Here is a 23,311-nt window from a genome sequence, read left to right as displayed (position 1 = left end):
GTTTTCTGGAAAATGTTTTCCTATTTTTCCTTGTTTGGTTGTAATAAAATATTGGGAAAATATCTTCCACAATAACTCATTTTCCTCAATTTGAGGGAAAATGGCTTCCCTCATGGGCCAAGGAAAGTCATTTTCCAGAAAATGACAAATATGGCTTATGACCCCACCCCAACCCCTCTTCCCCACCCCAACAGCACTCAAATTCACATTACTCAAAAAATTTCCACTACTCAAAAATATTTTTCACTGTGCGTTGCTCCAATTTTTCACTGCTTGAAATAAAAAACAATGAAGCCCGAATTTTTTTTGTTTCCAATGTTTGTTAAATGTACTGTTATTTCCATGTGCATAAAGGAAGACTTACCTATGTTACTTTTGCTAATTGCATATTCCATTTTGTCATCGTTGTAGCTTGTTTCACAAGGTTGAATACGCTTGCCGTTTTGTTGTATTTTTATTGATTGTAGTATCTTGAGATTGTCTTGTCAAAATATTGAAAAGTGTCTCCTATGCTTGCTAGTTAGTAGTTGCTTAAAATTTAGTGACTTGTAATATTTTAGTTCTCGATATTGATATTATTTGTTATGCTTAAATTAGTTCTTACAAATTGTTGAGTTGCTAGAGACAGTGATATACTAGTTAACAGTTAGTAGTATTTGCTAAAAAATATTATTTTTTCACTCACCAACCAAACACTAGAAACCAAACACCATAAAATATTTTTCGGAAAATATTTTTCACTCGACAACCAAACATGAGAAAATAAGTAAAAAACCAACTATTTTCCAAGAAAACATTTTCCATAGAAAATATTTTCCATCATACCAAACACACCCTTAGAATAAAGTTCATTTAGTTGACAATATTTTCTCGAAAAACAACTCGAGAAACTAGTGTCCATCTATGTGCCGAGTTTAGGAGCTAGAGAAAGGAAAGAACAAGCTCCAAAGCAAAAACTAGCCGTCAAGCTTAAAAGTATAATTTGATTTTGTTGATATTAATAAGTTTGTAATAGAGGATGATCGGTAAAGCAATGAAATTTCACCAATATGTGCCAAGAAACTAGAGTCTGATAAATCTACCAACAAGTTGATTTTGAGATGTTACACAAAATAACATTGACCTTCCCCGTTAAAATTTTGATAAATTAGATGGGTTTTATATATATAGGTCAAATTTGCTACTTCTAAATGTGACTATATCTAATTGTGAAATTGCACTACAAATGTGGCTATTCTAATTCACCTATTTCTCTTTCATTTTCTCCAATTTTCTAGAATTTAGTTGTTGCGTTCGCTTAAACTCAAGGGTAAAGCATTTCAAATTTTTCTTTTGAAAAATGGGTATTTGTAGATCCTAGCAACTCTCTTCCAAGATTCCAACCTTTTTTCCTTTTTTATTTTCTTTTGTTTTACTTTCCATTTATTTGGATTGACTCGGGCAATTTCGCCTAGTTAAGTAGCTTGCACTGTAATAGTCAATTTGCCATAAGGCATTTTTCTCCATCAATTCTTGAGAGTTTGTCCGAGGGATTTTACAGAGAAGAGGAGGAGGGGGAGGAGGAGGAGGAAGAAGAAGAGGAAGAGGAGAGGAGGAGGAGGAGATTTTTCTTGAGGAGGAAGAAGAGGAGGAGGAGGAGGAGGAAGAGGAAGAGATTTTTCTTTTGGAGGAAGAGGAAGAGGAGGAGGAAGAGATTTTTCTTTTGGAGTTTTAATTGTTTTCTTAGTTAATTTTAACAGAGTTATTTAGGGAAACCGTTAGTTTTAAAGTTCAGTATTAAAAAGCGTCTATTTCTTGCAAACAACGAGGATTATATTTGTTACATAGCATCTATTAAGGACCAAAATAATGCGACCCCTATAGATTAAGTACCATTGATCATTTTCTCTATTTTTTCATAGGCAGCCTGCCTCCTTCTTATAACTGATTTAGCACCCTTATTCCTTTGTATACCATTTTCTCCAACTAATTAAACTTTGACATACAATGAAGTAAGGAGAGACCACTGTCGGAATCAAGGAACAACAACAACAACAACAACAAACCCAGTGTATTCCCACCTAGTGGGGTCTGGGGGGTAAGATGTACGCAGTCCATACCTCTACCTCTAAAGAAGTAGAAAGGCTGTTTCCGGTAGACCCCCGGCTCAAGGCACGAGATACCACACAAACACATAGTAAAGCACAGAAGCAGATTACATAACATAAATACGGCACCCATAAGTAATATAAAACAGAGGAAAGCACACAGATTCGTAATAAAACATGGAACACGGAACACGGAATCATAACAGTAAAAAAAACCCCACCAAGTAATTCCCTACACTAGCGAGCCAAACTGGCCCTAGTCCTCTGCCCTAATTCGCGTCCTCCAGACCTTCCTATCTAGGGTCATGTCCTCAGTGAGCTGTAACTGCTCCATGTCCCGCCTAATCACCTCACCCCAGTACTTCTTCGGCCTACCCCTACCCCGCCTAAAACCATCCAACACTAGCCTCTCACACCTACGGACCGGGGCATCCATGCCCCTCCTCTTCACGTGTCCGAACCATCTCAATCGGGCTTCCCGCATCTTGCACTCCATTGAAGTCACACCAACCTTCTCCCGGATAGTCTCATTCCGAATTCTATCCCCTCTAGTCAGCCCACACATCCAGCGCAACATCCGCATTTCTGCCACCTTCATTTTTTGGATGTGGGAGTTCTTAACTGGCCAACACTCCGCTCCATACAACAAGGCCGGACGGACTACCACCCTGTAGAATTTGCCTTTAAGCTTGGGCGGCACCTTCTTATCACACAGCACTCGTCCCCTGTAGAATTTGCCTTTAAGCTTGGGCGGCACCTTCTTATCACACAGCACTCCCGACGCGAGCTTCCACTTCATCCATCCCGCCCCAATACGGTGCGAGACATCCTCGTCAATCTCACCGTTACTCTGGATCACGGACCCAAGATACTTGAAATTATCCCTCTTACATACCTCCTGTGCTTCCAGCTTCACTACTACCTCATTGTCCCGCCTCACGTCATTAAACTTGCATTCCACATACTCTGTCTTGCTTCTGCTCACCCTGAACCCTTTAGACTCAAGAGTTTGCCTCCACACCTCTAATTTGTCATTCACACCCCCTCGAGTCTCATCTATCAGAACTACATCGTCTGCAAAAAGCATACACCACGGCACCTCCCCTTGAATATGCCGCTTCAACACATCCATCACCAACTCAAACAAAAAGGGACTAAGAGTAGATTCCGGGTGCAATCCTGTCAGGACAGTGAAATGCTCTGAGTCTCCTCCCGCCGTCCTCACCTGGGTTTTCGCTCCATCATACATATCCTTAATTGCTCTGATATATGCCAGCGGTACTCCACTCACCTCCAAGCATCTCCAAAGCACCTTCCTGGGGACTTTGTCGTAAGCCTTCTCCAGGTCGATAAACACCATGTGCAGATCCTTCTTCCTTTCCCTATACTGTTCCACCAACCTCCGTACCAGGTGGATTGCCTCCGTCGTCGAGCGGCCGGGCATAAATCCGAACTGGTTTTCCGAAATAGACACTATCCGTCTCAGCCTCACCTCGACCACTCTCTCCCAGATCTTCATAGAGTGACTCAATAACTTAATCCCCTATAGTTATTGCAACTCTGAATGTCCCCCTTATTCTTATAGAGAGGGATCATGGTACTCCACCTCCAAGCCTCGGGCATCTTTGCCGTCCTGAAGATTTCATTAAACAATCCAGTCAACCACCTTACACCAGCCTCTCCAACGAACTTCCAAAACTCCACCGGTATCTCATCCGGCCCCGTCGCCCTACCCCTTCGCATTCTGCGAACAGCCTGTCTAACCTCTTCTACCTTAAAACGTCTACAATAGCTAAACTCCCGACACTCCTCTGAGTACTCCAATTCCCCTAACACAATAGCTCTATCCCCTTCGTCATTCAAGAGCCTATGAAAGTACGACTGCCATCTATTCTTAATGTGGCCGTCCTCCACCAACACTCTACCGTCCTCCCCCTTAATGCACCTCACCTGATCGAGGTCACGACCCTTCCTCTCCCTAGCCTTAGCGAGTCTAAACAACTTTTTCTCCCCTCCTTTCCCCTGTAACCCTGCATACAAACTCTCAAAAGTGGCCGTCTTAGCTGCCGTGACTGCTGACTTAGCCTCCTTCCTCGCTAGCTTGTACTCTTTCCTATTTACCCGCTTCTCCTCTTCGTCCTTACTCTCCACCAACTTAGCATACGCCCCTTTCTTAGTCCCCACTTTCTTTTCCACCTCTTCATTCCACCACCAATCCCCCCGATGGTGCCCGGCCCGGCCCCTAGAAACACCCAACACCTCACTTGCATTCTCCCTGATGCACCTCGCGCCCTGTCCCACATACTATCCACGTCCCCCCTACACTCCCACACCCCCCTTCTCGCCAACCTCTCCCCTATCTCCCGCGCATTCACTGGCGTCAGGCCGCCCCACTTAATTCTAGGTCTACACTCCTTACTCCTCCTCTTTCTATTCTTCTTTATACCCAAATCCATAACCAAGAGCCTATGCTGGATCGAAAGATTCTCACTCGGGATGACTTTACAGTCCTTACACAACGCTCTATCTCCTTTCCTAAGCAACAAAAAGTCAATCTGGGTCCTGGCTATCGCGCTTCGAAAGGTGATCAGGTGCTCGTCCTTCTTCGGGAAGCCCGAGTTCACCACCACCAGCCCAAAGGCCCTCGCAAACTCCAATAGGGTAGCCCCCTCTTCATTTCTCTCCCCAAAACCAAAACCACCATGCACATCACCAAAGCCTCCCGGCCCCGATGTGCCCATTGAAATCCCCTGCTACAACAATCTTCTCCGAACTAGGCACGCCTCTCACCACCTCCTCCAAAGCCTCCCAAAACCGCATCTTCTCCTCCCCCTCCGATCCCACTTACGGCGCATAAGCACTACACACGTTCAGGGTAAACCCCCGAATGACCAACTTAATAGTCATCAACCTATCGTTGATCCTCTTCACCTCTACTACCTGACCTCTAAGCTCTTCATCTACTAAGATGCCAACTCCATTCCTACGCCTCTCGCTCCCAGCGTACCACAGCTTGTAACCATCCACATCCCTAGCCTTAGACCCTACCCACTTGGTCTCTTGAACACACGCAATGTTGATCCTCCTCTTCCTAAGAATCTTCACAAGCTCTATGGACTTACCCTGAATGGTCCCTATATTCCAAGACCCAACCCTCAGCCTACCGTCACTATCCACACGCCCTCCACTACCCCCCCCCCCCCCCCCCCCCCCCCCCCCCCCCCCCCCCCCCCCCCCGCCCCCACCACGGCCCCACGCCCCAACCCCCTCGGACATGACCCTATCCACCCATTACCGCCCACAGCCACAACTACACGAAAGTATAAGAAAATATCAAGATATACACGATGGTAGTATCAAAGCAGCAGCAAAAAATACAAGGCTCACACAAATTCAAAGAAATACTCCCGAAACAAAATTATACTCAATGAGGGGGCAAACACCACTGGACTCAACACCCACAGCCCCAAATACAGATTCCCAGCCGATAACCCAATCCAAAGCAGTGCAAGAAACGACCACAGCAACAACAGACAACGGACAATATCCACAAATCCCACGCAAGTCAAGGTACAGGGGCTACTACTAGCATACTACGAAGAATGAAATATAAATAATGAAATAACAAAGGTTAGAAGTCACCGGATTACGCTTGTAGACCAAGCCGGAAACCAATCCCAGTGTTGACCGGCTTCCGGGGGATTACGGTGCTGAGATGGAGCTGCGGCTGCTGGAGAGGGGGCGGCGGGTGCAGACAGAGCTGTGGCTGTTGGAGACCGAGTTGGCGGCTGGAGACCGGGCGGCGGCTGGTTGGAGGCCGAGGTGGGGGGGGAGAGCTGGTGTACCCCGCCGGGGGAGGGGTGGGGGGGTATGGACAGAAAAGGGTGGGGGGGGGAACGGCTTGGAACCGGACGGAGGGTGGCGGGGAGCGGCGCCGGGGACCGGAGGTCGGGGCCGGCGGTCGGGTCGGGTCGGCGACGGCGACGGGGGCCGGGGACCGGAGAGGGCCGTTAGAGAGAGAGAGCCGTTAGAGCGGCGCCGGAGGTCGGCGCTGGGGACCGAAGGTCGGGACCGGAGGTCGGGTCGGGTCGGCGCTGACGGTCGGCGACGGCGACGGGGGCCGGGGACCGGGGCGAGCGAGAGAGAGAGGGTAGGGAGAAAGAGAGAGAGCTTTCCGTAAATAGATTGGTATACGATTTCAAGCAATTTAAGTCTTTAATTTCACAGTAACCATGCCTTGCTTTTTGTTGTGCATCCTGTCTCTAATAGCTGAAATTTGATGGAATTCTCAATTCAATGTTGCAGGAGTTTTCTTACTGGAGGGGAAGTTAGATATGTCCAGGTTTCGCTCACTATTGAAAGCATCATTGAATGCTACCAGAAAAGTATTTCACCATTATCGACCTGAATGTTCTGGAACTTTTGTCATCCAAATTATCTATGCTACCTCCTTTTCCATTTTAGCAGATGTTTTTTATTTCTATTTCCTGTTACCAAATACTCCTAGGATTTGATGTTCAACCCATTGTTTTATCCTCTTAGCTGACATGAGACAGAATATATATTAATCTGAGCTTGTGATGCAAAAGTGCAGAATCGCAAATGAAAGAGCTCAAAAGAAAGTACCAAAATCAATGAGAATCTCAAAATGTCTAAGTTATGAACTAACAAATGAGCTAAGGAAATCTAAATTGGCAGCCAAAGAATGAGCTTTGTTGATGTGAAATGATATTTATACAACAGATGAGAGAAACTTAGAATCAAGATTGACCTCTACACTTAGTTACAAATGAAATGCCAATTGACTCCTAACCAATTCTCTGTCCGGATTCACCTAACTTCCACTAACAAACCTTATGTTTTCTTCCCTGGAGATACATCTTATTCAATTGCATTCACCATCTTATTTTGGTGCATCTGCTTGTTTGCCTCAGTTTCTGAATGTTAAGTAAATTTAAAAAGTTATGTTTTTGGAAGCCATTTAGTTTGAGCTAGTTAGGCCACTTTGAAATTTATGGGAGTTTTGCTTCATAAGTCTTTTCTCAGTAGTCTGACAATCAAAATGGGGTCATGCTTTCTTTTCATTTACCATTTTTCACAGATCAGTTAACCTAAGTTGTTAAAATGGCAGGATGATCCCCTAGAATTCATGTCATCTTTAGAAACTTAGAGATCTCTCTGCTCCAGTGTCCTTTCACATCTGTATGAATCCTATGAATTACTATTGCATATATAAATATAGAAGGTAGCTTAATTTACTCCTATTATATTTAGGTATTAAATTAGATATTGATTTGTAGTGATTAGGTATTTATTTGTATTGATTTCCTTTCCTTTTAGCTATACTGTTATTGGTTCTAAGCCGGGGGTCTATCGGAAACAACCTCTCTACTTCACCTGAGGTAGTGGTGAGGTAGTGGTATGGTCTGCTTACACTCTACCCTCCTCAGACCCCACTAGGTGGGAATGCACTGGGTGTGTTGTTGTTGTTGATTTCCTTTCCTTTTAGCACATGTAAACTTAGCTATTTAAACCCCAATAGCTCAAGGAATAATCAAGCTGATTTCTCTCTTATTTCTCTTTCATTTCACATGGTATCAAGAGCCTGATTAAGGCCAGCAACATTGGAAGAGAAATTTCAAACTTATTTTTTTCCCAGCTGTTTTTCTCGGCTGTCCGAGCAGATCTCTATTTTCGGAGGTGTTGTGATCAAACCAACACCACCATGAGACTCGGACCACCGGCGCGAGCAAAACCCAGTCAGCTTCCGATAGACAGATCTGTTTTTTTTTTCAGATTCCAGAAGACAGTTCTGTCCAGTTCATTTTTTCCAGATTCCAGTCAATTGTTTGCTTCAAGGTTCCTAGTATTGCAGTTCTTTTTCCAAATTCGGATTCCAGTCAACTTTTTGCTTCCACATTCCTACGATTGTAGATTTTTCCAGATTCAGATAACATCTACCATCTACATTATGCCCCTCAGTTCATGTATTTTTCAATAAACCTGTGGTTTCCAGCAACCCGAACCACTCCATCACCATTGAACCCTTGATAGGTAGTGTGAACTACTTATCTTGGTCTTCCTCTTTTCAACTATGGTGCAAGGGACAAGGGGTTCGGGACCACTTGATTAAACAAGCTATGGATATTGATGAAAAAGATAAGGGAGAAGATTGATGCTCGATTGTGTCGTCTATTATGGAATCTATTGATTTGAAGTTGATGTCGTTGTTCTGACCATTCCAAACTTGCTTCTTGGTTTGGGAAAAGGCTCGTGGTCTATACACAAATGACATCTCTCATTTTTATAATGTTATTTCTCTGTTAACTTATCTTAAAAAGTAGGATTCGAATATGTCTACGTATCTTGGACAGGTTAAGAAGGTTATGGAAGAGTTCACTAGGTTGATGCCCGCTACTCCAAGTGTTGAAAAACAATTGGTGCAACGTGTGAATATGTTTCTAGTTGTTACACTTGTTGGACTTCCATATGATCTTGACTTGGTGCAAGATTAAATTTTGGGGAGTCCCATTGTTCCTGCTATGGATGACCTATTAGCTCGATTGTTACGATAGGCTGCACCACCTATGTCGCCTACTTACCCCATGACACCCGCAGAGTCTTCTGTTCTAGCATCCCAAACTGAAAATCAACATGCAAGCCGCTCTGGAAACCTCGACCAAGGTACAACTATTGCAACAAATTGGGTCATCCCCGTGATGTTTGCTACTCTCTCCATGGTAGACCAAAGAATGCTCATGTTGCTCAAATTGAACCCACCAATAATCCAACCAATCAACTTTTCTCTTTATCTAAAGTAGAATACAATGACTTCCTTCAATATAGAGTAAGCAGACATCTTTATCAATAGCTTTCGCTGCTCAGACTGGTAATCCTATCACTTGTATCTCCCAGTCCACCACACTTGGCCCTTGGGTCATGGACTCAGTCGCTTCTGACCACATTTCTGGTAACAAATCTTTATTGACTAATATTATTTACTGTCGATCCCTTACCACTGTTATGTTAGCTAATGGTTCTCAGTCTAGGGCAATCGGAGTTGGTCAAGCCAATCCCATACTTGCATTGACTCTGAGTAATGTTTTTTTTGTCTCTAGTTGTCCTTTTAGCCTTCTGTCAATCAGTGTTTGGCTAAGTCGTTAAATTGTTTCAGCTTATTATTTAGTGACTTCTTTGTTATATAGGACCTCAGTACGAGAAGAATGATTGGTGAAGGGCGTGAGTTTGATGGGCTTTATTACCTTAATTGCCACAAGTCTACTACAGTTTGTTTGGTCTGTGACTCTCTAGATTTAATCCATAGCCGATTAGGACATCCTAGTTTATCCAAACTTCTAAATTTTCTAAGTTAGATTGTTAGTCGTGTCAATTAGGGAAGCACACTCGAGCTACTTGTCCACGCTGTCCTAATAATCGTGCAAAGTCTTTTTTTCATTTAGTTCATTCTTATATTTGAGGTCCTACTAGAGTAAGTTCTACGCTTGGTTTTAAGTATTTTGTTATTTTCTTTGATAACTACTCAAGGTGTACTTGGATTTTCTTGATGAAAGATCGTTCTGAATTATTTTTCATTTTTCAAAGATTTTGTGCTGAAATACAAAATCAATTAGGTGTTTCTATTCACACTTTTCGTAATGATAATGCATGTGAATATTTATCATCTCAATTTCAACCATTTTTCTTCCTATGGCATTCTTCATCAGACATCTTGTCCTCATCTACACTATAAAATGGGTTAGTGGAGAGAAAGAATAGGCATATTGTTGAGACTGCATGCACCTTTCTCATACAAGAAAATGCCATTGCGTTTTGGGAGAGATGCAGTGCTCACCTCTTGTTATCTAATTAACTGTATGCCTTCCTCTTGTCCAAATATTAGCCTTATGTAATACTACAAGAAACTCTTCACATTCCTAGGTTTGGAGTGAGTTTGTCTTTGGACATTGGGTCAAAAATGTAAAGATTGAGATTTAATTTTTTGGTTTGAATATCAATAAAATGGTCTGGATCTGGATCAAAAATTTCACTTAAAAAAACCCTGTTTTTTGTTCCACCATGTCTTTGGAAGCACATGCTTTGTCCATATCCTTACTCCGGGAAACTACAAATTGGCTCCTCGTGCTTTTAAATGCGTCTTTCTTGGTTATTCAAGGGTACAAAAGGGATATCGATGTTTCTCACCTCACCTCCAATGATACCTTATGTGCGCTGATGTTACTTTTTTTGTAGATCGACCCTACTTTACATCCTTTCCTACTGAACAGTTAGGCGTTTTTGAGGTTCTACCAATTCCATCTTTTGGGGATCCTGCTATAGTCTATCCTTTCACATCACCTTCTACAGGCTCATCTTCCACCACTATACCTCCACCGCTTTTGACTCATCATCATCGTTCACGTTCAAATGATTCACGTCCACCACCATAGAGTCCTTCCATCGCCACTCGAAAAGGTAATTGCTCTACTTATAACCCTCATCCTATCTATACTTGTTAGAGCTATCATCATTTGTCACCGACCCATTCTTCTTTTGTATCATCACTTTCATCTGTGTCTTCCTAATACTACAGGAGAAACTTTCTCATCCAGGCTGGCATCAAGCTATGATTGAGTTGATGTCTGCCTTGCACTCTAGTAGTACTTGGGATCTTGTTCCTCTACCTTTGGGTAAGTCTATAGTTGGTTGTTGTTGGATATATACAGTGAAGGTTGTCCCCAATGGACAGATTGATCGCCTAAAGGCTCGATTTGTGGGCTTGGGTTGTATACAGATTTTTGGTCTTGACTATAGGGATACATTCTCTCTTGTGGCTAAGATTGGTTCAGTAAGTCTCTTCTTATTCATGGTTGTTATTCGCAATTGGCCTCTCTACCAGTTGGGTATTAAAAATGTCTTTCTTCATGGAGACCTCGAATTTGAGGTATATATGGAACAGTCATCTGTTTATGTTGCTTAGGGGGAGTCTAGTAACATGGTGTGCGAAAAACACTCTATGGCCTGAAGCAATTTCCTCGAGCATGGTTTGGGAAGTTTAGTATGATTATCAGGAGTTTGGCATGGTGCGAAGTGATCATTCTATGTTTTATTAACAATCTGCGCCAGGTTTATGCTTGTATTTGGCGGTGTACGTTAATGAGATAGTTATTACAGGTAATGATGATGAGGGAAGTATCAAATTAAAACATCACCTATTCCAGCACTTTCAAACTGAGGATCTTGGTCGATTAAAGTACTTCTTGGGCATTGAGGTTGCTCAGTCCGAATTACTTGCCATTTCACAGAGAAAGTATGCACTTGATATTCTTGAGGAGACAAGGGATAACAGATTGTAGGCCTATTGATTCTGCTTTTCCTAGGTCAGGGGAGCCTCTTAGTGATCCTGGAAGATATAGAAGACTAGTAAGAAAATTGAATAATCTGACAGTGATTCGACCTGATATTACAGTCGACGTTAGTGTTGTAAGTCAGTTCTGAATTTTCCTTATGGCAGTCACTAGGATGCAGTTATTCATACTACTCTACTTTACGAAGACCGAGGACATTAGAAAATTGTTAGATATTCCGATGCAAATTGGGCATGTTCACCCTTTGACAGAAATCCACTTTCGGATACTGTGTTCTAGTTGGAGGAAATTTGGTGTCTTGGAAAAGTAAGAAATAAAATGTGGTTGCTAGATCTAGTGCACAAGCAGAATATCAGGCTATGGCGGTGGCAACGTGTGAACTTATATGGATCAGGCAACTACTGAAGTAGTTGAAATTTGGAGATACTAAAGAAATGAAACTCGTGTGCGATAATGAAGCTGCACTTCACATTGCACGAATCTAGTGTTTCACGAGAGGACCAAACACAAAGATTGATTGTCATTTTGTGATCAGGTAGGGTGTGCAAAAATCGAATCGACCGATAAACTGAACCAATAAAAATGTTATTGGTATTAGGTTATTGGGTTAACGGTTTTTTATTGGTTTTATAAAAAAGTTTATTGGGTAAATGATTCGGTTTCGATTTTAGCTTATTGGGCTATCGATTAAACCGATAATCCAATAAGGATACACTAAGTTACTGTTTTACCCCTATTTGTTATATATATATATTAACTAATTCGCAATTCAGAAATTCACAAAGTATTAACTTACTCAAGGCAACGAAGGCACAATACAAAGCACGGGTATTGTCGTATTGGAAAGCTTGAAGCATTTAGTAGCTTCCAACAATTAGGATTCAGTTTTCTCCCGAACTAACATTCAGTTCAAGTTTGAAGATTCTTGTAAACTAAAACGCATTACGTATGATTTTGCCGGCAACTAAGATTTCATTTTTTTTATGTTAGTTGTTACTATTACTATTTCTATTTTATGAGTATTTTCTTATTGGTTAAACCGAAAATCAAACCATTAAGGATCAAAAATCAATAAACCGATAAGAAAATATCTTATTGGTTATTGGTTTTGCATATTTAAAAATCGAAAACCGATAAACCGAATCAATAATATATAAAACCGAACCGAACCGACCGATCCGCACCCCTACTCTCAGGGGACATTGTCATAAGGTTTTTGCGGTCAAGTGATCAACTTGAGACATATTCACCAAGTCCCCAGCCAGCCCTAGAACGAGTTATTTGTGTAACAAGCTTGGTACATATAATTTGTATGCACCAACTTGAGGGGGAGCATTAGAATTCTATGAATATTCTGTAGCATATATAAATATAGAAGGTAGCTTGATTTACTCCTATTATAGGGAAAATACATCATTTCCCCCCTAAACTTGTCAGCACAACTTACTTTAGACCTTTAACTTAACACGTATTTATTTACCCCTTAACAACTTCAAAGTGAATTAATATCACCTCTTATGCTGACGTGGCATTTAAAAAAAAAAAAAAAAGCGCGTATTTAAAAAAACTCACTTTTAATATATATATATATATAAAAATTCAGATCCAACAAACTCAAATCAAAAATCAAAGCTGAATTTTGTTCATCGAAAAATTCTTCGTGCGGAGAAAATTTACCTTTATATATATATATATATAAAATAAATAAATTTAGATCCAACAAACTCAAATCAAAAATTCAAAGCTAATTCCAATCATTAATTTTTCGTTCACCGGAAAAAATTTACCGGTATCAATAATTGCATTGACGGTATGAATGGAGTAGCGGAATGCAGTTTATGCCACTCGAATTGGTGATTTCGCTTGATAAAACACCGATTTTGAAAGCATATGTTCGTTATCGGAGTGATGTGTCGATGCAAACTTGCACCTTTGATGTGTTTTTAATTTTGTAGGTTTACAGGTGTGGGGGGCGGGAGGGATTTGCAGTTGCAGATGAGGGGGATGGGGGATGGGCAGTTACGGGAGGTAGGGGTGAAGAAGAAAACTCGCAAGGGAGGGGGTGGGTGGAGAAGAAGAAAGCTTCTTTTTTAAATTTATATATATATATATATATAATTATTTTTAAAAAGTATTTTTTTTTTTGCGTCACTTACGTGGCATTGACATGGCGCTGATGTGTAGGCGCGTGTAATGCATTCTTCATTGTGAGAGTGGTATTATATCTTTAGGGTGGTATTTAATTCACTTGAAAATTATTTAGAGAGGTAAACAATTGTCCATAAAGTTAAAGTGCTAAAGTGAGTTGTGACGACAATTTTAGGGAGGGGGGATTTTATGCTTTTTCCCGCTATTATAATTAGGTATTAAATTAGATATTGATTAGGTATTAATTTGTATTGATTTCCTTTCTTTTTAGGACATGTAAACTTAGTCATTTAAACCCTAATAGCTTGAGGGAATAATCAAGCTGAGTTCTCTCTTATTTCTCTTCCATTTCACAACGTCTATTATGGAGAGGCTTGTATGTTTAAAAGATTTTGAATGATGTTTAAAGATAAAGATGATTGACCCATCCCCCAGGAGTTTTTTAATAGTATTTAGCGAATAATGTAGAAGGGAGAAGAACAAGAGCATAAAGAACCTTTTTTAGCGGCACAGCTCCTTTGACGTGCTTAGCTGCAGAGATTAATTAATTTCCTTTATCACATTCTTGTTGTTTTTACTTGTACTTCTTGCTTCATTAGTTTGTGATGGGTATTAGTTAGCTTTTGGGCTTTGTGGTACTCCCTATCTAGCTTCCTCAAGTTGACAGTTGTTGTCCAAGTCTTTTGCTAAACATATAGCAGTGTATACTACTTGTATATGGCCGATTTTGGCCCTGAGTAATGAAACTTGTTTACCTGGTCAAAAAAAAAAAAATAACAGTGTATTCTTCATTGAATCATCATGTGAGTAAAATGGTGGTCTTTCTTTATTACTTTTAATTCTATCAATTATTGTAACTTTCAGTTGGTAATAACTTTCTTCACCTGTAGTACTCGCGGGGAACATTGAAGACCTAATTCCACCCAGTGAAAGATACATTTTCTACTTCAGTTCAAAGGATGAGCTCAAGAATTGGCATTTGTACTCAGATTCAGAATATGGAGGTATACAAACTTACATACTTCTCTTACATGTAACGCAAGTACTTGGTTGCCAAGCAAGAACTTTCCTGGGGTATATTGCAACCTGTTGTTTTGGTGGAATCAGTTTTCCTGATTTACTCTCCTTTAGTTATAGGCTTTCACAGCCTTATGTTGCACAGGGTTCGTAGCGGAGATGGATTCTCAGCTTTACAGAAAACATTGTTTTCCATTTGAGATGAATCTATTATTTTGATTACTCCAATTTAAAAACGGGATATAAATAATGAAAAAATTATTCTATTTTCTTGAGTATCTAATTACAAAGCCTAGATTCTTTGGTTTTATCCAATACACTTGTAACACCCCGAAAACGGGTCCCGGAGCGTCACACGGTGCTTGGGGTTAGCGTCACACGGTGCTTGAGGCTACGAGTAACCCCAAGCTAACCCTTTGAGCCATTTTCATTCAGTTCAACACAAATCAACGGGATTTCCATAAATAACCCTCAAATATCAACAGAGTAATCATCATCCAAGAATAAAAGAATTTCAGAAAGATAACAAAATACGACTTATTAGTCAACTCCCAACATCTATACTAGTCTGACCAGCCTCTAAGAAAATCAATAAAACCAGCGATCCATTGAGACATGCCCCAACTGACTCATACTCAGTTATCAAATGTAAACAATTCCGTGAAACCAACATCAGACATCACGTCCTCGGAACATGAGGACTCACCACAACAGAGGATGTAGAACAGCGTGCCCGAAGAATCACTGTCGAACTTGGAACTGAGCACCTGAACCTACATTTCGAGAAAATGCAGCCCACATCCAAAGATGTGGGTCAGTACCATGGAAAGGAACCGAGTATATGGGGGTGTATGCAGTTGTATAAACATCATCATCATAAATATTTATAAAAAATATGTAGGATATATGAAAGACTCGCATAGCCCGAAGAAAATCATCATAATCATGAGAAGATGAAATAAGTATAATAACACATGTGAGTCATCATATAATTTGTCAATCACTTTCAGTTCATCAAGAATATCAATTCTCATAATGTAAATATCATTTAAATCTTTTGAAAGAATAACTTTCACAATTCCACTTTCAAATCACTTCACCGTTCACCATAGACACAAGGAAACACACACACACTAGGAGATCCTATAACCGACATGAACCATGTGAGCTGCATAGAGTCCAACGTACAACCCACGTTGGGGAGAGTCGTCCTATCCTTGCCATCGGAGTAGGACTATCGATATCAAATCCACACAAACTAGTGATCACTATATAAATCAGCCTCAGGCTCACTCCTACGGGGGCACATAGTTCTAGGGTAGTAAGGTCGCTTTATACCTCCCACTCGGTGCGAAAGATTTCTCCCGAACTTAGCTCAGATCATTTCAAAGACAATCCACAACAAAACAATTTCAGTAATATATAAATATACATCGGGAGTCATTATGCTTCCCATCTATCAAAATCAACCACGTTATGGATTTCTTTCACACTCGAGTTCAAAACAACTCCATTAAGACCAAAAGGTCAAATCATTCAAAATATCTCAAAATATTCAACATCAACGTGCTTATAACACACTTTCTAAAAAAAAACACAATTTTCATTGGGGATTCACGACCCAAATATCAAAATCATGATAAATATCGTTCAAGATTCATGCTTTATATCACCACACATGTAAATTACAACAACAACAACAAACCCAGTGTATTCCCACTTAGTGGGGTCTGGGGGGGGGTAAAATGTACGCAGTCCATACCTCTACCTCTGATGAAGTAGAAAGGCTGTTTCCGAAAGACCCCCGGCTCAGGCATGTAAATTCATCTTTCAAAATCATAAACATCAAGATTTCATAATAATCATCACAAGATATGAGTTCATGCTCCAAATTCATAAAAAACAAATAAAAATCATGCCTTTGTAAAGAAAATTACTTTGGGGCACAAGAATAAAAGAGAGTTCTTGTTGAAAAACCCCACATACCTTGAATAATGAACTTTAGATCGATACTCGTTTTTGAGATGTTAATCGTGCCTTTGAATGATGGTTCTTGGAGTTCTTGAACTAGGAACTTGGAATCTTGAATAAATTTGCAGAATTAATGGTGAACTTTGGAGGTTCTTGAAGTTCTTGAACTAGGAACTTGGAATCTTGAATAAATTTGCAGAATTAATGGTGAACTTTGGAGGTTCTTGAAGTTGGATGTAGGGGTTTTCTTTTTGAGGGAATTTGATGAAATATAACATATAATGCTTCTAATAGGCTTCAATATAGGGTTTGGACGGATTTTGGGTGAGGGGGAATGACCAAAGTGCCCCTAAAAATCAAATAATTCTTGAATTTGTCCTTTGGTGGACTGTTTTGATAGTCTGAAGTAGATCAACCATAACGTTTTACTCCGATATCCAAATTGGATGAAACCAATTTCAATAGAAAGAGGACTCTCATATCTTTCCGTTGATATATAGTATCTCACCCAGGTCATTGTGTACGAGGAGTTATGATCGTTTGAAATTGACCCAAAAATTCACTTTTGGTAGGCTGAAGTAGATCGACCATAACTTTTTGTTCCGATAGACAAATTGGATGAAACCAATTTCATCGGAAAGAGGACTCGCAGAGCTTTCCGTTGATATATAGTAGATCACCCAGATCATTATGTAGAAGGAGTTATGATCGTTTAAAGTTGGAGCAAAAATACGCCAGGCCTCACTACTTTTTTCTGCATGTTTTACTGTTCACTACTATTCACGGTTCGATCGGAATGTTCATAACTCGTCGCTCGGGTGTCCGTTTTGGATGATCCACATATCGTTGGAAAGCTTACTCGATACTTTACGCAATGGTGGGTCATAATCTAAGACATCCCGCACGGAAAATTTATAGTTCATTCTAGAAGATAGAACCCAACACGTTTACGCACAAAATTTCTACGAAAAAATTCCCGGGGTATTACAACACTTGTCTTTTCATATCAGCATCTATTATGTGAGGGGCTCGTAATTGTTATTTTTGAAAATCAGAGAGATGGTACTTAAGGAGAGTACCCAAGAAATGGGGCAGTTACAATCTACTTCCTTCATAAAAAAAAAAAAAAAAGAAAGAAATGGAGCAATTACAAAGTTAATCAATTACTACAAGTCTCCAAGAATCATGCTAGGCATCTATAGACTGAGGATTTCTTTTCTTTTTGTCCAGGTGTTTAGCAAACAAAAAATTAAGTTAGTGACTAATAAATATCCGGATGATAATGTCTCAGGTCTATCCTCAGCAGCTTTGGAGATTAAGGATACTGGAAATGGGTCAGCTAGTGTTGGTAAATTATTTTGAATGCGCATACTGATCTTTAATTGAGCTTCTGTTTTATGGTTGCTGCATTGATCTTCAATTGAGAATGCAGTGATCAGTTCTCCATTATCATCTCTGAGTGCTCCACCTGGTCCTGCTTTACCATTGCTACTTTGAAGCTTCCATCAGTATTCAACTTTAGGCCTCCTGCTTCTGGTTTTTGCCAGCAAACCACCTAACCTTGGTAATTGGCTTAAGCTTAACTATATCTTGGCAGAAGTCTTTCCAAGGCAGAGTAAGGTTGCTTCCTGGAAAGGTGTTGAGTGTTGCAATTTGTAGAGTCCTCCCCCTAGTTGTTCCAGTTGGTATCTACTGAATTTCTTTTGATTGTGATCCCTGCAAGCACAGGTTTCTTTCCAGATTACCCAACAAATAATAATTGGAGTTATATGTAAAATTAATTTGTGAACATCATTTATGGGTTTCAAGCCTTCACCTGCCACCAAGAATTAATCACATGCCTAATAGGTAAATGAGAGTGTTTGATGCCCGACGAGCGCAAAACACACTAAGTATGCGCTTTAGTTTAAGATCGTTTCCACGGGAATTGGTTATAGTAATGTATCAATATAATCTGTCTCAATATTATCCAGGAAATCAAACTTTAGTTGTTGGTGTGGTTAAACCACGAATGTAAATAGAAATTGTAGACTAAATATAATAGACACATATGCTGAACGTTATTATCAATATGAGAAATGAGAGAGACTGGCGATCCATGTATATACTCTCGTTAACCAGTATTCTAATTCTTGATCTCTTCTCTCTCTCTACCTATACTCGCAGAGCATAGCCGACTCAAGTCCCGGATAAGGGAAGAGCATTGTAGTAGGTTGACAGACTGCGTAAAAATAGTCAACTTCCAACGATTCATATAGCTGACCCAACTTGTTTGTGATCAAGAAAAATTAATTGATTGATCTCTTTTATGTGGCTGCTGTAAACGCACTATAACTGGAGTAGCACTATTTGGGTCCTTCAGTGTTGTATCTGGAGAAAGCCATTGACCTTGGAGAATTCCACCGAGCCTAAATTCCAATACGTAATTTCTTTGTTCTGCCTCACCTATTTAACTTTTTCAATCTTTTTCTATTGTAGACAAGTTTCTTGGTAATGATTGTGGAAGTATGTTAAAAGATGTTATATAATTAGTGCTACTTTTCTTGCGGTTCATTTTGCACATTGAATATAGATTGATTTCTGGTGCTTTTGACAGGTGTTTTCTCCGGAAACCTCTCTTTGGATGTTATGGAAGGATCAAAGTGGAATATGACTCGAAGTGGCTTTTGTGGAATGCGGTCTAAAAAGGTCGATGCTACTCAACCATCCTAATAAGTGCTTCGTCTCTTTTTCTTATTTGAAAATGATAAGCAACAGATTCAAGATGAAAATTCGAAGAAAGAAATGACAACGCCCTAGAACAGCAAGAGTATAAAAGGACTTTCAGTTACCATGTATTTTTTTCTTTTTCTCAGAAAGAAAAAAAATACATGGTAACTGAGTCCAACTAGATAAATAATTGGATGAGACAGCATCTCGGTCAGCTTGGGCCATCTGCACGTCTTGGACTTAGGTCATCTCTATTGTATGTTTTTTGTTTCCTTCGTTGCTGTTGATAGACCTTCTATCAAAAGTTCAGATCTGTCAAGTTGGCTGGATTAAGCCATGAACCAACCCATTTAACCCCTTAAAAGTGGTCCCCTACTTCCAGGATCCAACTCTTGATTTGGCTGACCCTCTAACTTAAGGGGAAAGTGCCGAGTCCATTACTTAGACCCCCTAACTGGACCCAGCAAGGAATTGCTTAATTTAAAAAAAAATAGATATCTCCAACGAGAAATAATCAAATTTATTTGTATACTCAAACATACATGATCTGGATGTGAAAGTCAAGTGATCTACTCCTCAAGTCTATCAATGAACCATTTCTTCGGACCCCGGGGATAGGATATATGTTAGCTCTTTTCCCCTCATTTTCTGTTCTCCTTGTTTTAACTAAAGAACTATCTTTATATTTGCAAAGTCATACTTCAGTAAGTTTGTGATATTTCATTTGCATTCGAGATAGTCTATTGTTTTCATATTTCAAATTTTTAATTAGTGAGTTCTTAAATGTAAGTTTCATTTTTCAGATTTTGCATATGAAAATTTATAAAGTAGGATTTTTTTGCTTTTATTTGCTACATTGAACCTTTATTGTATCATTAGTTGGCTTTATCAGAAGAGTGATTCTCATATAGGAGGCACTAGTGATGAAACTTCACAAAAGACTTGCCTTAATGCCTTTGGTATAATTCACGTCATTTTTGACTGCCCCTTAGACAATATTACTATATAGAGGAAGTGGTTTTTTTTATATATCAGTAGCGTTGCTTCTCCTAATTCTTTTTTCTTGCAGTTCAATGGCTTCATTGATTTGGATGGATATGACACAATAGCTCTTAAAACTTAAAGGGGATGGAAGATGCTATATTTCTACAGTAAGTTCCTGTATCTTGTATTTATTTGGAGATGTTTTAAACACATCTTTATTTAGATGCTTGCATGCTTCAGATGTCCATGATTTCATTGAACTGCTGCTGTTGATATGTGGATGAACTGTGAGAATAATCATGTTTCACTCAAAGTTTAACTGCAGATATACACAGAGAATTGGGTCAATAGTCCAGGACAAGATGAAGATAATTCATGGCAGGCATTTGTTTCTGTGCCAAGAGATAACTGGTATATCACAAAGGTAAGTTCTTCATTTCTTTCCTCCTCCATGGATGTAAAAACTCACATCACCGAAGGTTCACAAAAGTACTTGTTCAATTTGCGGGAAGAGAATGATAAGGAGGTTGCTTTTATTGGCTGTGTAGATCCCTCTTACTCGTTATGCACCTACATGGAGAGGGAACATAATAAACGCAAGGATGTAGATGAATCCAGCTCGAATCGTTGGCATGTCTCTATCTGTCAATGCAGAAGGTGGTGTTCCAGGTACAAAGTCTGGGCCTGGTGATTTCGAAGTTAAAGTTGATTGGATCAAAGCCTTGCGGATGCAGTAAGCAAAACTGGAACACCTTAAAAAAGGACCACAAAAGACGGGGACGCGTGGAGCGTCCATACCAGTTGGTCAAGATTGTGGAAATACTGGCTACAGGGTTGGTATTTTTGAAGTCATCCATCGGAGATTTAGAAGATACCGGTTCTTTTTCTAAGTACCTCGGAGGAAAAAAAGAGATAATTGAGCTGATGAAAGGAGTAAAACCTTACTATTCACTTGGCTTAAATGCAGCGTCTCTACCTACAATGTACACCATCAAAGTCAAATTATCAGATTTTTCTCTTGTAATAAATGAGGCTCTTCAGTTTTATTAGATCCTTTGTCTTTTACAAGGTTTGAAAAATAAATATTTCAATAATGTGCTTATAATTATTACACCGTTCCAAGTTTTAATGTCAATTTACAGTGTTACTATAACTGTAAATTTCTAGTGGCATAGCAATGACATCCACAAGAGAATCATGTCTGCAAAATTCTCACCCTAAAGCAACACCAAATGTAACGATTTCATAGCTAACTTAGCATGTCAGGTAAATCCATTGCCGAAATGTGGGTTAATTATCATCATCATCTATAATCAACCAAATTTTCTAGAGACGTGTTTCACCAAATACAGAAGAGAACCAAATAACGCTTGGAAGCTATCAAGTATATGAAAAAGGCTGAATGCATGCACGTCTCCTTTTCCAGCAAATTTCATTTAGAGTCTGAATTGAAACATCTGATAGGAATACTTTGTCACATGTCCATGTGCTTAATTTAAACTTGGTGTAATTATGACATGTCATATGATAAAGTGTTTCTATTTTGTGTGTGGTGACAAGCGTCCAATAGAAAAATAAAATTGATTATAAAAATTGTATCTCATCCTTTAGTTAAATAATTTACGAACACTAAATAAACTTAATTAACGATTCTAACAGATACTACTTGGTGACATTTCCACCCGATGTGTTGGTTCAAGTTCAGAAATAGCGCCAAAACCTTTAGTCTTGATAGATTGTCCTCCTTACGAAAAGTCTCTAGAAAAAGGTGACCTCCGTAAAGGATGTCTTGATTTTCTTGGCCTTGCTTAACAATTTTTTTTAAAAATAACCTCTACTTCAGAAAATTCTAAACTTTTACCACACGACAAATGTTCCGTATATTTTAAGGATACTAAATTCTGTTAATTAACAAAAAGAAAAAATTTCATTATAGGTATCTCAGGTATGTTGTCCAGCAGATATAAATTTATAAATTTTAATATTTTTTCATAAGATGAAACCTTTAAAATATTTTAAGACAATAAACGTACTTAATTTAATCAAAAGATCTGCCTTTATAAGCAAAAATTAACACTTAGGTATGTTGTCCCCCAGATATAAGTTCTAACATTTTTCCCATAACATAGACATTGATACTTCAATACAAATGACACGTTGAATTGACCATAAATTTTGTTTCATAGGCAAATGTTAGAACTTATCTATGACGGGCTAAACATAAACTTTTTGAAGTTAAGGTCTATTATGAATTAAGAACAAGAAGAATAGAAAGAGAAGAGAGAGTAATTATTATTTCTCTTGAGAGGTTTCTTGATGGTGTCAATTACAATGAAGGAAACATTTTTATTTATAGGGAAAAATTAACTTTGGGGTTTCTAACTTTTTCATAAATAGGCATTCACTATATATATGATAAAGTAGAAATTCACTATATATGGAAATACATTTATAACACTCCCCCGTGAATGTCTAATTGATAGATTATGTGTCTCGTTAAAACCTTACTAGAAAAACTTCAGTGAGAAAATATAGTGAACGAAAAAGAGTACACATCTCTAACAATACGCATATAGGTTGCCTCATTAAAAACCTTACAAGGAAAGTCCAGTGGGACAAAATATCGTAAGGAAAAAAGAGTACAACGTGTATTAACTTCCCGTAATTAGAATATACTTGAACCTTTGCACCCCGATCTTGTGCACCATCTTCTTGAAAGTTGCAATAGGAAGAGACTTGGTGAATAAATCAACCATATTATCATTTGAACGAATCCGTTGCACGTTAATATCACTATTCTTTTGCAGCTCATGTATATAAAAAAAGTTTTGATGAAATGTGCTTCATTCTATCTTCTTTTATGAATCCTCCCTTAAGTTGTGTTATGCATGCTGCATTATTTTCGGATAAAATTGTGGTTATATTGTCACATTTCAAATCACATTTTTCTCAAATGAGATGCATCATGGACCTCAACCATGCACATTATCGGCTTGCTTCATGAATAGTGATTATCTCAGCATGGTTCGA

At 39.3% G+C, this 23,311-nt stretch overlaps 1 pseudogene; it reads left to right on the top strand.

Moving 5' to 3' along the window:
- The first annotated feature begins 6,421 nt into the window (after positions 1-6,421).
- Positions 6,422-21,416, top strand: LOC124897998 (annotated as a pseudogene).
- Positions 21,417-23,311: the final 1,895 nt, after the last annotated feature.

This window comes from Capsicum annuum, chromosome 4 (assembly GCF_002878395.1).
Source record: "Capsicum annuum cultivar UCD-10X-F1 chromosome 4, UCD10Xv1.1, whole genome shotgun sequence".
Classification (NCBI taxonomy): domain Eukaryota; kingdom Viridiplantae; phylum Streptophyta; class Magnoliopsida; order Solanales; family Solanaceae; genus Capsicum; species Capsicum annuum.
This window is presented reverse-complemented; position numbering and strand designations above follow the sequence as displayed.